Source organism: Theropithecus gelada, chromosome 12 (genome assembly GCF_003255815.1).
Source record: "Theropithecus gelada isolate Dixy chromosome 12, Tgel_1.0, whole genome shotgun sequence".
NCBI lineage: Eukaryota > Metazoa > Chordata > Mammalia > Primates > Cercopithecidae > Theropithecus > Theropithecus gelada.
The window spans coordinates 10,248,746-10,263,432 of record NC_037680.1 but is presented as its reverse complement, the minus strand read 5'-3'; the positions used below and the strand labels follow the sequence as shown (position 1 = coordinate 10,263,432).

At 41.7% G+C, this 14,687-nt stretch overlaps 1 long non-coding RNA gene and 1 other non-coding gene across 2 annotated transcripts in view; both read right to left on the bottom strand.

The window, feature by feature from the left end:
• LOC112636692 overlaps window positions 1-14,687 on the bottom strand; it is a 65,075-nt gene that overhangs the window by 18,034 nt on the left and 32,354 nt on the right. The window lies entirely within an intron of this gene.
• Window positions 1,292-1,395, bottom strand: LOC112636841. Its single transcript, XR_003122312.1, has one exon. It is a non-coding gene; the product is annotated as a small nucleolar RNA U13 (small nucleolar RNA).

The following is a 14,687-nucleotide window of genomic DNA, read 5'->3' as shown; positions in this document are numbered from 1 at the left end:
AAAAAAAAAAAATCAAAAAAAAAAAAAAAAAAAAAAAAAAAAAAAAACATAAGAATCGAAAAAAATTTTTAAAAAAGACATTTTCAGACATGCAAGGTTTCATACAATTAATTTACTGCTCATGTACTCTTTCTTGGGAAGTCACTGAAGGAAACCAAGCAAGAGGAAGACATGGATTACTAGAAATATGAGATCCAATACAGGAAAAAAGCAGAGGACAGCCCCAGGATGATGGTAAAGAGACATCCCAGCATGGTATCTGGTTCATGCTGCAGCTTGTATCAATTATTTTGTGCTGCATAACAAACCAACTCAAAACGCAATGGCTTAAAACAACCATCTATTTAGTTCATAATTTTGCTAGGCGGTTCTTCTGGCTGATCTTAGCTAGGCTCACTCATGCATCTGTGGTCAGTTGGCAGTTTAGCTGGGGCTGACTGGTTCCAGATGGCCTCAGTCAAATGCCTGACACGTGTCTCGGTGTTGGCTGCGGTGATGGGATGACTGGACTATGCTTCTCTCCTCATCAAGAAGGTGAGCCTAGTTCATCACATGACAGCAGAGGTCCAAGAGCCCAAACCACAGGGACTCTTCAAGCCTCTACTGTGTCATATTTCATTGGTCAAAGCAAGTCACATGGTCAAGGTCAGAGCCAAAGTAGAAAGTACACTCAGAGTCACAGAGCAAAGGAACACAAACACAAGAAAGGGAATCACTGCTATTGTTGCTGTTGCTGGCCTTCCTCTTTTTTTTTTTTTTTAAAGTAAGGATGAGGTCTTGTTTTTATGCCCAGGCTGGTCTAAAACTCCTGGGCTCAAGTGATTCACCTGCTATGGCCTCCCAAAATGTTGGGATTACAGATGTGCACCACCATGCCTGGCCTTATTTAATATTTAGTTTTTTATTAGCTGTTTCCCCTAACAGAATGTAAAGTCCCATGTGGGCAGCCTTATTTGTCACATTTGTCCCCAAGTGCCGAAAACAGGGTCTGGTGCACAGGAACTACTAATCTGTTTCTTTAGAATAAATTAATAAAAACAAAAAATACACAGCGAAAGGAAAAAAAAAAAAGTAACTCTTTATAGTGGCTGCTTTGGGAGAGGAATTGAGAACTTGTCAGGAGTGGAAGAGCAGGAGACATGAACTAACTGTTACTTCTTTAGGTCCCCGTCTTCCAATCCCTACAGCTTTCAGGGTCCAAGTGGTGGTCTCCACAGCGTTGCACACCCACAGGGATCCATGAGAGTGTAGAAGGGAAATATGAGAACTATTTATCTACGATTTCTTTTCATGTCAGATGGGCAAAGTGCTGACATTGTGGCAAGGTTTGAGGATGGCACATCCCACACTTGAATGTGAACACCTAATCATCATGCTTATGAACTGCAAAAGCATCAAAATATTTATGTTTGGTTTCTTCCTAAGAGAAAAAAGGCATTATTAGTATTTAATTTATAGATTTTGAGTACATGCTTATAATTTATAAATTATATTCTAATGCATGCTCAGTGATTTTATTGACAAGAGTATGGAATCAAAGACATTTGGTCTGAAGAAGTTTAGTTACAGACTAATAGCCCATAGGTCTTGTAAATGGTGAACATGTTTGACTTGTCTTGTACTGTTTTAAAATGGTTTAAATAAAATCCAGAGATTTCACATAAAATTCCACAGTTCCGGCTGTTTTGGGGATGCTAGAGGAGCTGGCATTGCTGGTCTTGTGATTTGCTGGAGCTGGAGAGCATGTGCACGTTTAGAAGTGTGTGGGTATGTGTGTGTTTGTGTGTGTACGTGTACTCTTGTGCACCAAGGTCTTCCTGATGGCTTCCTTTGGGTTCTCATATTCAGTTCACTTCACTAATTTATCAGCCTGGCCTTGCAGACATTTTAGTTTATTGCCCTTTTCTGACAGTTTCTCAACATCAGTCAAATCACTTGTGCCTGCTAGCAGTGAAAGTGATGAGATTTGCTAATAATGTAATTTTCTTTTTAAAGACTGATTTGAGAGCTACTGCTACCCTAACACTACACTTACATTCAGTCCTGGTGAGTAAGAATAACAGGGCATGTGTTGACACACCAGAAACCGGGCTTAACAGGGGAGTGTGTCCTTGTGAATCACCATTCCTCAGGTGTGTCCTGGCTGAAAGCAGGCTGACAACCACTGATCTTCAGTCGACAGTTTTGTACCTTGATATTCTAATTATGTGTAGTCCTCCTTTGTTACATATGTAACTATAGCTTCCTAGGAACTTCTTGCAGGTACTGCTTTATCACATCGATCACCATGGTTTGCATAGTGAAATACAGAGATGGTAAAGGAATACACACACACACACACACACACACACACAGATATATGTACATATAGTAAAAGCAGGAAGAGAATATCTCATTTTTGTTTTGTGGTCTGTCCTTAATATCATTTTTTCATTCAATCCTTATAATAGTCATATATGGGCAGATTTTCCTTTTTATCTTAATTTTAGAGATGAGAAAATGAGGCTTAGAAAAGTGAAATAAGGGCCGGGTGCGGGGGCTCACGCCTGTAATCCCAGCACTTTGGGAGGCTGAGGTGGGTGGATCACGAAGTCAGGAGTTCGAGACCAGCCTGGCCAATATGGTGAAACCCCGTTTCTACTGAAAAATACAAAAATTAGCCAGGCGTGGTGGCGCGGTCCTGTAGTCCCAGCTACTCAGGAGACTGAGGCAGGAGAACCGCTTGAACCCGGGAAGCGGAGGTTGCAGTGAGCCGAGATCGTTCCATTGCACTCCAGCCTGGGCGACAGAGTGAGACTCTATCTAAAAAAAAAAAAAAAAAAGAAAAGTGAAATTAGTATTCCAAAGTCACAACTACTAAATGACAAATCCAAGATTCAAACCCAGGTTTAATTCCAAAGGCAATGGTCTTTACTAACTAATATCCCCCGCATTCCAAAAAACAAAACAAAATCTCTTAATAAGATACTGAAATTTCTCCAATAATATATTTCCAACAAATGATTTCTTTGTCAGTGAAAAGAAACTATAAAATCAATATATTCTACTACAGCCAATGGAGAAGTTAAAGATGTCTTCAGCCACATTAATAGAGGGAAAACTCCAAAGGGTGCCCCAGAGCGGAATTCAGTACAGGTTTAAGTACACGGTCAAAAAAAGCTAAAACCTTAACATTTAAACATTTTTATCAGAGGTTAGAGATAACCTTGAAAAATAATAGACCATTTACTTGTTTCAAAAATGACAGATTGCTTCTTGGTTGCAACTTCTATTCACCAGAGACAAAAAGTACAGACTAAATGAATTTTTTTTTTTTTTGAGACGGAGTCTCACTCTGTCGCCCAGCCTGGAGTGCAATGGCCGGATCTCAGCTCACTGCAAGCTCCACCTCCCGGGTTTACGCCATTCTCCTGCCTCAGCCTCCCGAGTAGCTGGGACTACAGGCGCCCGCCACCTCACCCGGCTAGTTTTTTGTATTTTTTAGTAGAGACGGGGTTTCACCGTGTTAGCCAGGATGGTCTTGATCTCCTGACCTCGTGATCCGCCCGTCTCAGCCTCCCAAAGTGCTGGGATTACAGGCTTTTAATACAAGATCAAAACTCCAGTTTCACTCATGCAGTAGGAGGCTTTCCAATATGACCAAGGGGTACCGTTGGACAAAAGAGACATAAACAGTTTAAAGCCTCAGGCCCCACTCACAGGAAGTTTATCATTCACCAGAGGAGCGGAGGAGTCTACCTCTGGGTGCAAGAAAGTACTAGGTCAAATGAGGCGCTATTCCAAAGTGTCCTGACAGCCAGGCAGAGAATTTTGGACTGACAGCTGTCAAAAAGGGAGTTTGGGGCAGCAAAGGGTTAGGAGGCCACTCTGTGCCCAGGCCGCATTAAACTCAGCGTGTGTACTACTAAGAAAAAGAGATGTGGTAAACAGAGGCTTTCACAATGAGATAAGATAAGAGGCTTAAATAAATTAATCGAAATGGTTCTGAACATGATAAGATGTAGGGTTTAGATGAAAGAGGGTGAGGCAGCTGCTAAAAAAGAAGAGATGTACATATTTCTCCAGCAGAAACAGGTTATGCCATCCAGGGCAGCTTGTACAATGGAAGGAAAATATGTTAATTAGATGGAAAGTGGGCTGTCTATTATGGGTGTGTGTGTCTTGGGGGGCAGAATTATAAGTGAAAAATCAGAGATGAACTCCTAAGCAGAGCTTTCATGGGGTGATATGAGGGAGGTTTTGTAGTTTACTTTTACAATTTTTCTATTTTTTTCTAATTGAATAAATAATACACAAATAAATTTTCCTTGAAATAGTTACAAAATTTATAGGTCAAAATGAAGTCCCCTTTGACCATCTCTCAACTTTACCCTGCTAAATCCCAACACCCTCCCCAGTGTATCTTTTTGGGAAATCTGGAGTACAAGCATATGTAGTATTTCAGCATGATGAACAAAATTAAAAAAAAAATTATTAAAAAAAAAACAGGAAAAGGAAAGCTTGCAGTAATCCTAACGCTAACACCCTTTTCTTAAGCAGAGGCTGTGTTAGTTACAGATAAGCTATTAGCTCATTCAGCAAATGTGCTGTGAGCAACTACGAAGTACCAGGAACTGGGAATACAACAATGACCTCAAGGAGAGCATAACCACTTCCAAGGCTGGCATCATTTCCCATAATATACTGATAAGGAAAGTGAGACTCAGAAAAATTACACAACTCACCCAAGGTTACTGCAAGTTAAGTGGTAGCGCTGGGATTCAAATTCTGGTCCTCCTTCTACAACTGTCTTCAAAGCCTGGCTCTCCTTCTAAAACTATCTGATGGTTTTTAAACCATTTGTTATAAAAGCAGAAGTCTTTTTAAAATTTGTAATGAAAATATGATAAAATTACTATATTGTAGTTCAATATAGAGAAAACAAATGTAAAAGTGGATGTGCTCTGTTTCATTTGAAGTGGCCTACTCAGAAAGATGATTTTGTTTTTATTAAGAGGACTGGAAGGGATTGCTTATATAAAATACCCCAAAGGCCCAAGTCTTCTATTGCCAAACAGCTTTAGGTGTAACTACTAGGCATCGTTGGTAGAGATCATCAGGGCTAATGAATTACAAACTGGGCAGTGCCTGGGAATTACCTCCATTGCTAATTTTGAATTCAATAGGATTCAGAGATCAGCAGTTGTTAAAAGCTACCCTTTGGTGACTCTGATGATCAGCCAGACTTGAGAAGCGATTCTAGTGCAACTTGTTGTTTTGCTTAATTCCTCTCCTTTAGGGATCCTGCTTTGCCACCCCATCCTCCACCTGTTCTTTCAATCTAGAAACAACTGATCAGACTTGTGCCGTAGGGACACTGTGTGGAACGCCCAGCTCTTGTGGATTACCGTCCCAGAATGCCTTGGTTTCCTTCCTTCTGCTCTGATTTTTTATTTCTACTCACTCTTCAGTTATGAACCACATAATCCTTTCTAGAATGATACAGGTCTGGTTATTCCTAGCCCTGCTCTAATCATTGCTTCCTAATTACCACTTTAACTTCACATCTATCATTGGTGAAATTTTAAATTCCCTCCCAGGTAATAAATACCAAGGATATTTCATGTGGCATCTACACTTCTTTTCCTGATGGTGTGTCCTAGTAGGACTCCATGTGCCTCTGCTGCATGAATCTTCCCAGATTAATCCCAGCTTCTTGTTCTCAGGACACTACTGTCTATTGCAGCAATCATTTTTATAATATTCCCCAGTGAGCAATTATTCAATGTCTGCTTAAGTCCAATAATAGAAAACACGTTTTAGGAAAGAACCTGTTCTACTGTTGAAGAATAGTAGCTGCTTTAAAGAAAGATTCCACCAGATCTTGAGCTAAATCTAGCTTTCTGTACCTTCTGTCCACTGGTTCTTCCCTCCTGAACAGTGGTTCTCAATGTGGTTCAGCCCCAGCAGCAACAGCTTCACCTGGCAACTTGTTAGGAATGCAGTTCTCAGGCTCTACCCTAGACCTACTGAAGAGAAACTGTGGGGAAGATGCTAAGGGATACAGCCCCCGAGGGATCTGATGGACTCAAGTTTGAGACCCTCTGCATTAGAAAGCAAAGCTTCTCCCAGACCACTGGTCTGGATACTTTTAGCCTGGCCTGGATTTTGGGATCACAATGATACTACATCTCTTGTTGACTCAATCCCCAAAAGACACTTTAGTTTTCCAATGTAGTTTACCTCTTGGTCTAAGGGCATAATATTGATTGTAGCCTTTGGATGGGGTGGAAACAAGTAAAGCTTTCAGTGTTCTGTTTCTAATCATGTTTAGGCTTTCCTGGGGACAAAATATTCTTTAGGTTTTTTGACACCATTGGCCAGTCACACAAAGCAGTCAATATATTTCTAGCATAAACACAGAATATTAGTTTTTGATACACAGTGTGTCTTGTATATATTTAACGGATAGATGGTTTGGAATACCTGGGAGCTAGGAGGGTTAGTTTTGGTCAATATCAGGGGTTGTTAATCAAAAGGACTTCATGAGGGCTGTGAGAATTATGGTGAACTTTGATAGATGGAAGTAATGCAATTAGGTTATTAATTAGTTATGCTGGAGTTCATCAAAAGAGAGGTAATCCTAAGTGAGCCTAACTTTTAGAAGATAACTTTTGGCCAGGCATGGTGGCTCACACCTGTAATCCCAGCACTTTAGGAGGCCAGGGCAGGAGGATTGCTTGAGCCCAGGAGCTCAAGACCAGCCTGGGCAAAATAGAGAGACTCTATCTCTACAGAAAAATATTTAAAAATTAGCAGGGTGTGGCAGTGTGTGCCTCTAGTCCCAGCTACTAAGAGGCTGAGGTGGGAGGATTGCTTGAGCCTAGGAGGTCAAGGCAGCAGTGAGCTGTGATTGTACTACTGCACTCCAGCCTGGGCAACAGAGTGAAACTCTGTCTCAAAAAATAAAAATAAAAATAAGAAGAAGGTAACTTTCTTGAAGGTGAAGACTCAGAGAGACTCTGCTGGCATAGAAGAAATCAAACAGTCCTTGAGAAGAGGTAAGAGTAGCTACAGGAGCCACTTGGTAAGAAGCTGAGGGTGACCTCTTAGAGCTGAAAGCAGTCCCTGACTGAGAGTTAGTAAGAGTTAGCAATGACCTTGGTCACTGTCTTAGTCTGACTGTGCTGCTATGACAAAACACCTTAGTCTGGTCAATCTAGAAACAACAGAAATTTATTTCTCACAGTTCCGGAGGTTGTGACAGCGAAGATCAAGGTGCCTGCTGACTCAGTGTCTGCTGAGAGCCCACTCTTCATAGACAGGCCCCTTCTCTTTGCAAAAGGGCAAAAAGGGCAAACAAGCTCTCCATGGACTCTTTAATAAGGGCACTAATTCCGCCCTCATGACCTACTCACGTCCCAAAGGTCCCGCCGTTTAATAACATCGCTTTGGGAGTTAGAGTTTCAACATATACATTTGGGAGGGGGGAATGCATATATTTAGACAATAGCAATCAACGTACTGCAAGGAAATGAACTGTGCCAACTACCAGTGCACCTGGAAGAGGACCCTGGGCCTCAGATGAGGTCATGGCTCCAGCTTACAACTCCATGTCTGAGCTGGTGAGACCCAGAGCAGAGGACCCAGGTAACCCACACCTGCACACCTGACCCACAGACACTGTGAGAGAACACATTTGTTTTAAGCCACTATGTGTGTAATAATCTGTCATGCAGCAATAGAAAAGCAATGTACTACACGTCAGCAAATTGTTGCACTCAAAGAAAAACGTTTCTGAAGTTAGTTACCACTGTGCCCCACAAACGGTGAATATTTAATAAGCCTTGACTGTGGATGTAATTTTGGATGACCATGTTTGAGAAAGGAAGGTGATGAGGGGTAAGGGTCCTGTTGAGAAAGAGGAAGTTATGTGCTGCTTTGTGAGAGGGCATGGTTAGTGATGCGCATGTGGCTACATGAGAAAGGCCTCAAGCCCCGTGGTCTTTGAGGACCACTTAGGAATATTGGAGAGATGTTTCAAGACCCAGTTGGTAGGGGACTGAGGCACCAGTGGGGGGAAGCAGTCTCTGGTGAAGTGGAAACTGAGGACATCTGCAAGGCCACACTCGTTGGGTCAGGAGGGTTTTTCTCCAGGTAGGAAGATAAAATCTGGTCCATAGACCAGCTGTGGATCCTGACAATGCAGCAGTCAGTAAAAAGGGCTCCTGCACCCGCTGAGTAATGAGGCAGCGTTTCTCTCTCAGACTCACCCGGGGCGCTGTCCTCTGAGCGGATGCTTCCCCCATCAGACTCACCCGGGGCGCTGTCCTCCTAGCGGATGCTTCCCCCATCAGACTCACCCGGGGCGCTGTCCTCCGAGCGCACGCTTCCCCTATCAGACTCACCCGGGGCGCTGTCCTTCGAGCAGATGCTTCCCCCATCAGACTCACCTGGGGCGCTGTCCTCTGAGCAGATGCTTCCTTCCCCTGCCACAGACTTGAGTAGGATCTGCAGTGTCCCTCTGCCTGACTTGCAGCTCGGGAGTCTCCTGTACTCAAAATTCCTCTTGCCAACTGAATGAACTCCATCACCTTCCCTCTGACCGTTATCCTATTAAAAACCTCTTCCTCAGAGCGAGACTCCGTCTCAAAAAAAAAAAAAAAAAAAAAAACCTCTTCCTGAACTGACCTCATCGAAGCCTTACCACTAATTTCTGCTGGTTTTGACCTAAATAGGGTCAACCTCAAACATGGTCCACAACTGCTCTGATTTCACCAAACTGAATTCTTGTTAATCTGACTGAATAGGACTCTTTTCAAAAAGAACACATTTTTTAGGAATTGACTGACTGAAAACAATTAATGGGTGAACAACTTTCATACGGTTTGAATTTAGGATAATCTGAAGTGGCAGAACATTGACTAAATTATTAAAATTGTGTATTGAGAACATACAACAAGCAAAGTGCTGTATCACATACTATGGAGATTCGGAAAGTGGAAGGTGTGGTTTATTTTCATCTCATCTTATTTGGTAGATAAAGTAGAACATAAGAAATTAACAACACAGGCCGGGCGTGGTGGCTCACGCCTGCAATCCCAGCACTTTGGGAGGCCGAGGCGGGCGGATCACAATGTCAGGAGATCGAGACCATGGTGAAACCCTGTCTCTACTAAAAATAGAAAAAATTAGCCGGGCGCGGTGGCGGGCGCCTGTAGTCCCAGCTACTCCGGAGGCTGAGGCAGGAGAATGGCGTGAACCCGGGAGGAGCTTGCAGTGAGCCGAGATTGCGCCACTGCACTCCAGCCTGGGCGACAGAGCGAGACTCTGTCTCAAAAAAAAAAAAAAAAAAAAGAAATTAACAACACAAATCACACATAATAAGTTAATATGGCAAAACAAGAGGCTGATTACCAATGAATGACAAGGATATAAACTTTGATACAAGTTCTATAAGGATCAAATCACAGTGAGCTCTTTGGATCAGGAAACTTCCTGGAGAAGAAGAAAAGAAATTAAAAAAAAAAAAATTTTTAAAGAGACACAGTCTCACTATGTTGCTGAGACGGGAGGTGAACTCCTAGGCTCAAGCAGTCCTCCTGCCTCAGCCTCCTAAGTAGCCTGGGATTGTAGGTGTGTGCCTTTGTGCCTGGTAAGAAGTAAAATTTTGATCTGCATTTTAAAGCATCGGCAATGGAATGGGTTGAATATTGCCCCCACCCCCAAATTTAGATGTTGAAGTCCTAACCCCTAGTATGCCAAATGTGACTGCCTTTTGTATATTTTGAGATAAAATCTTCTATGGTTTGAGTGTGTCCTTTCCAAAATTTAAGTCCCACCAAGAGGTGGGACTTTTAAGAGGTCATTAGGCCATGAGGTCTCCTTCCTCATGAATGGAATGAGGTGCCCTCATAAAAAGGCTTGATGAAGGGAGTTCGTCCCTTTTTGTCTTTCTGCCTTCTGCCCCGTGAGGACACGGGGACCTCCCCTCTGGAGGTCATGGCAGTCAAGGCGCCATCTTGGAAGCAGAGATCGGACCCTTACCAGAAAATGAACCTTCCTGTGCCTTGATCTTGACCTTGGCCCAGTCTCCAGACTGCTAAAAATAAGTTTCTGTTTTTTTCTTTCTTTTTTTTTTTTTTTAACAAATTATCCAGTCTGTGGTATTCTGTTAAAGCAGCACAAAGACAGGGTCTATAAAGGGACAATTAGGTTAAAATGAAGTCATTAGCGTGGGCCCCATCTAATATGACTGCTGTCCTCATGAAAAGCACAAATTAAGACAGACACACAGAGAGGAAAGACCCTGTGAGGATACAGGGTGAAGATGGCCATGTACAACCCCAAGAGAGGCCTCAAAAGAGATGAACCTTGTGGACACATTGGCCTTGGATTATAGCCTTCAGAATTGTGAGAACAACTTCTGTTGTTTAAGTCACCCAGTCTGTGGTACTCCATTACAGCAGCCCTACCAAAGCAATACGAGAAATATCTGGTAACATTTACTCTTTTGAATACAGGGAATTAACTAATTCTATAAGAGAAAGAGGGGATAAAGGGAGCAATAGAAGAAATTGGATAAAAACAAGAAGATGAATTTCAGGAAATATTGGAGATAGCAATAAGAGGATAAGAAAAGGTGGCCGGGCACGGTGGCTCACGCCTGTAATCCCAGTACTTTGGGAGGCTGAGGTGGGCGGATCGCGAGGTCAGGAGATCAAGACCATCCTGGCTAACACAATGAAACCCCGTCTCTACTAAAAATACAAAAAATTAGCCGGGCGTGGTGGCGGGTGCCTGTAAATCCCAGCTACTCGGGAGGCTGAGGCAGGAGAATGGTGTGAACCTGGGAGGCAGAGCTTGCAGTGAGCCGAGATCACACCACTGCACTGTAGCCTGGGCGACCAAAAAAAAAAAAAAAAAAAAAAAGCACCAGGGATCCCCAACATGAACTTTTGCTGATGAAAGAAAATCAAGATTACTTACTCCAACAGGGACGCCTTTGTCTTGAGACAGTGGAGAAAACTTCATGAGCTCAATGAGAAAGAGGCAAGGAAGAAGCAGGAGAGAACTTTAGGAAAGTGAATGGAATGAAACTAAAAGGAAATGAGCAGCACTATGGAGATACCTCAGCTACTGGAGACAGAGTACAGGAAAGGGAAGTAACATGAATCCCAAGATTAAAGAAAGTAAAACATGAAGAATGTGAGGGAGTAAAAGGAGTTCGAAGGAAACCTGGAGGAGCTAAAAACGAACCATACACATATGGGCCAAGTGTTATGTAAGTGAGAAACAGGTCACTGAGAGAGCATTAGATCATTCAAACTCGGAGTCACAGTTTATGGGGATCAGAAAACAAAGGAAATAGGGTTTAATTTTAAAATAAGAAACAGGCTGGGCGCAGTGGCTCATGCCTGTAATCCCAGCACTTTGGGAGGCTGAGGCAGGTGGATCATGAGGTCAGGAGTTCGAGACCGACCAACACAGTGAAACCCCATCTTTACTAAAAATACAAAAATTAGCTGGGCATGGTGGCACGCACCTGTAATCACAGCTACTCAGAGGGCCGAGGCAGGAGAATCACTTGAATCCGGGAGGTGGATTTTGCAGTGAGCTGAGATTGTGCCATTGCACTCCAGCCTAGGGAACAGAGTGAGACTCCGTCTAAAAAAAAAAAAAAAGTAAAAGTAAAAATAAAATAAGAAACAAAGTTATATGGGAAGACTGGACTCGGACATCAACTTTTTAAACCTTTCCTGGATCCTGTGAGCCAATAAATTCCTCTTTTTGTCTAAATTAGTTCAAGTTAGGTTACTGCCTTTCAAAACCAACCAAAGTAAAAAAAGAACTATAAATGGAGGAGGAGTGAGACATCTCTTTTTGGCTATATTGAATAGATGAGATATAATTTACCCAAAGTGTAGTTTACAGACAAGCCAGTCACCACACAGCCCATTTCTGGGGGGAACTGCGGAGCCTGCAGGTCCTACTAAGAAGGTCGCCATGTTCTATGCCACGTTCTCTACCCAGCCTCTAGAACCCCTCAGCCCCCAGTTCCCCAGCTCAGCTGACTAGAATCAGCAATGTGCTCATGATCCAAAGGCCATCAAGTTTTCTATGGGTTTATGGCCCACGAGGAGGTTTAGCATAGAACCTCTGTTTTAGTAAGGATACTATTGAGTCAAACAGCCATTATTACCTAGAAAATTCGTGTGGAACTGACAAATTGTGAATAAGTTGAAGTTTTGAGTTATCAGAAAGGATGAGTGAGCAGTTATGAACAAGCAGAAGCTATAGGTAAGCCAAAATCAAAAGGTATTTATAGGAGAGTTGAAAAATTAGTAGAAATGGGAATGGTAGCAGTACAGATGGAGGGATGCTGAGTCACTGTATCTATGGGATCCCTGAACTTGCTAAGGCAGCAAGAAGATGACTCAGATCGGTGACTCTTCCACTGGATGCTTCTAGTTCCTGAGTGACTTCCAGAGTCCAAGAGGCCCAGCTCGACAGCTTTTCTTGATACGTCAGAAGATTCTTAAAGTCCTTATTTCCATAAATACCGTCATGATACCCCTGCTCCCATCACCCAGATGAACCACTGTTCTTTCTAGTGAAATGGTCTTAACAAACATCTCAATAATAACATTGGCTAACACTTATTTAACATGTATTATGTGCCAAGCACTGAGATATTAATTTGACACATTGTACCTCACTTAATTTTCTCAACAATCCTACGAGGCAAGTACATATTATTATTATCAATTTATGGATGGAGAAACCTAACTTAGAGAGGTTACCTTGCTTGTCCAAGTCACATCTTCTGTGGGGGAGCTAAGTCTGAAGCAGAGCTGTATAACTCTGGAGTTCAAATATGTAATTATATTTAACTTCTCTCAAGTTACTCAGTTCCCTTGGGATCATTTCGGATGTACAGAGTGGAAGTAATTTAAGTCATAAAATCAGAAATGCAGCAACCAGAACTAACAGGGAAAAAAAGACTCATCATGAATATCATGTGTTATAAAATAATCATGTGTCTTGCTGAAACTTCATAAAAGAGAAGTTCTAGAAAGTTCTCCCAAACAAGAAATGGTGAATGGGAATAATTACTAATTTCAGATACATAATATGTGCCAGATGTATTATCCTATTTGAACAAATGGTTAAGGAAAATATGTATTCTTTCTAGTTTAATAGTGGCCTCAGTTTTCCTAATTTGCTTCATAAAGTCTTATGCTCTTGACAGGGAATTCTCCTACAAAGGGGTTTTCTGAAATCAACCATGGATGTAGAGAAGAGACTACTTTGCATTAAAAAAAAGAGAAATGAAACTGTAGAGTTAAAAGAAAAAAAAATGTGGCCAGGCACAGTGGCTCACGCCTGTAATCCCAGCACTTTGGGAGGCTGAGACAGGCGGATCATCTGAAGTCAAGAGTTCAAAACTAGCCTGGACAACATGGTGAAACCCCTTCTTTACTAAACGTACAAAAATTAGCTGGCTGTGGTGGCGTGCACTTGTAGTTTCAGCTACTCAGGAGGCTGAGGCAGGAGAATTGCTTGAACCCAGGAGGTGGAGGTTTCAGTGAGCTGACTCTGTACCACTACACTCCAGCCTGAGCAACAGAGCAAGACTCAGTCTCAAAATAAATAAATATATAAATAAAATAAAAAATGTTATGTGTAAGAAAAATAAGCTGTGAGATATGAAGTGTAAGATATCAACTCTTCTAATTATGCTGCATTAATAACTAAAATTTATTTCTCAAAAACTGGAAAATTTAGCAGAGATGTAGCTATATAAAAATGAATAATAATGTTAAATATGTGTTTGCTCCATGAGGGCATAGATTTTTGTGTTTCCTTCACTGCTGGATCCTTAGAAGCTGGAACAGACTATGTTATATAGTAGATGCTCAATAAAAATCTGCTAAATAGAACGAATAAATGACTTAACTCAGAAGACTGAGATTATTCTCTGAATTGTATCTCTAAATGATATATGAGCAAGTCATTTAGCATATTTAGATGCAAGTTTTATTTATTTATTTGTGGGATTTTTGCTTTTTAAAATATACTGCAAGGAGATGGAATTTGTTCTACTAGACATAAAACCTAACGGTATGGTACTGGTTTAGGAACAGGCAATAAGTCAAAGGAACAGACTAGAAAATTTAGAGAGAGACTTTGTATACACACACACACACACACACTTAGTATTTTAAATAACATCAATATATAATATAAAATAAATTGGTTTATGACATCTGGTCATTGATTAGGACCAATCATATTAATTTCCTCTCAAGCCATATACAAAGCTACATTCCAGATAGATCAAGGACTTGAACATTTTTTAATAAAAAAGCAAAGTATGGTCAGGCATGGTGGCTCATGTCTGTAATCCCAGCACCTTGGGAGGCCAAGGTGGGTGGATTTCTTGAGGCCAGGAGATCGAGACCAGCCTGGCAAACATGGCAAAACCCATCTCTATTAAAAATACAAAAATTAGCCAGGCACGGTGGTACACACCTGTAATCCCAGCTACTACTCAGGAGGCTGAGGAATGAGAATCACTTGAACCCGGGAGGTGGAGGTTGCAGTGAGCTGAGATCGCCCCACTGCACTGCAGCCTGTGCGACAGAGTAAGACTCTGTCTCAAAAAAAAAAAAAAAAAAAAAAAAAAAAAAAAAAGAAAAAAAACC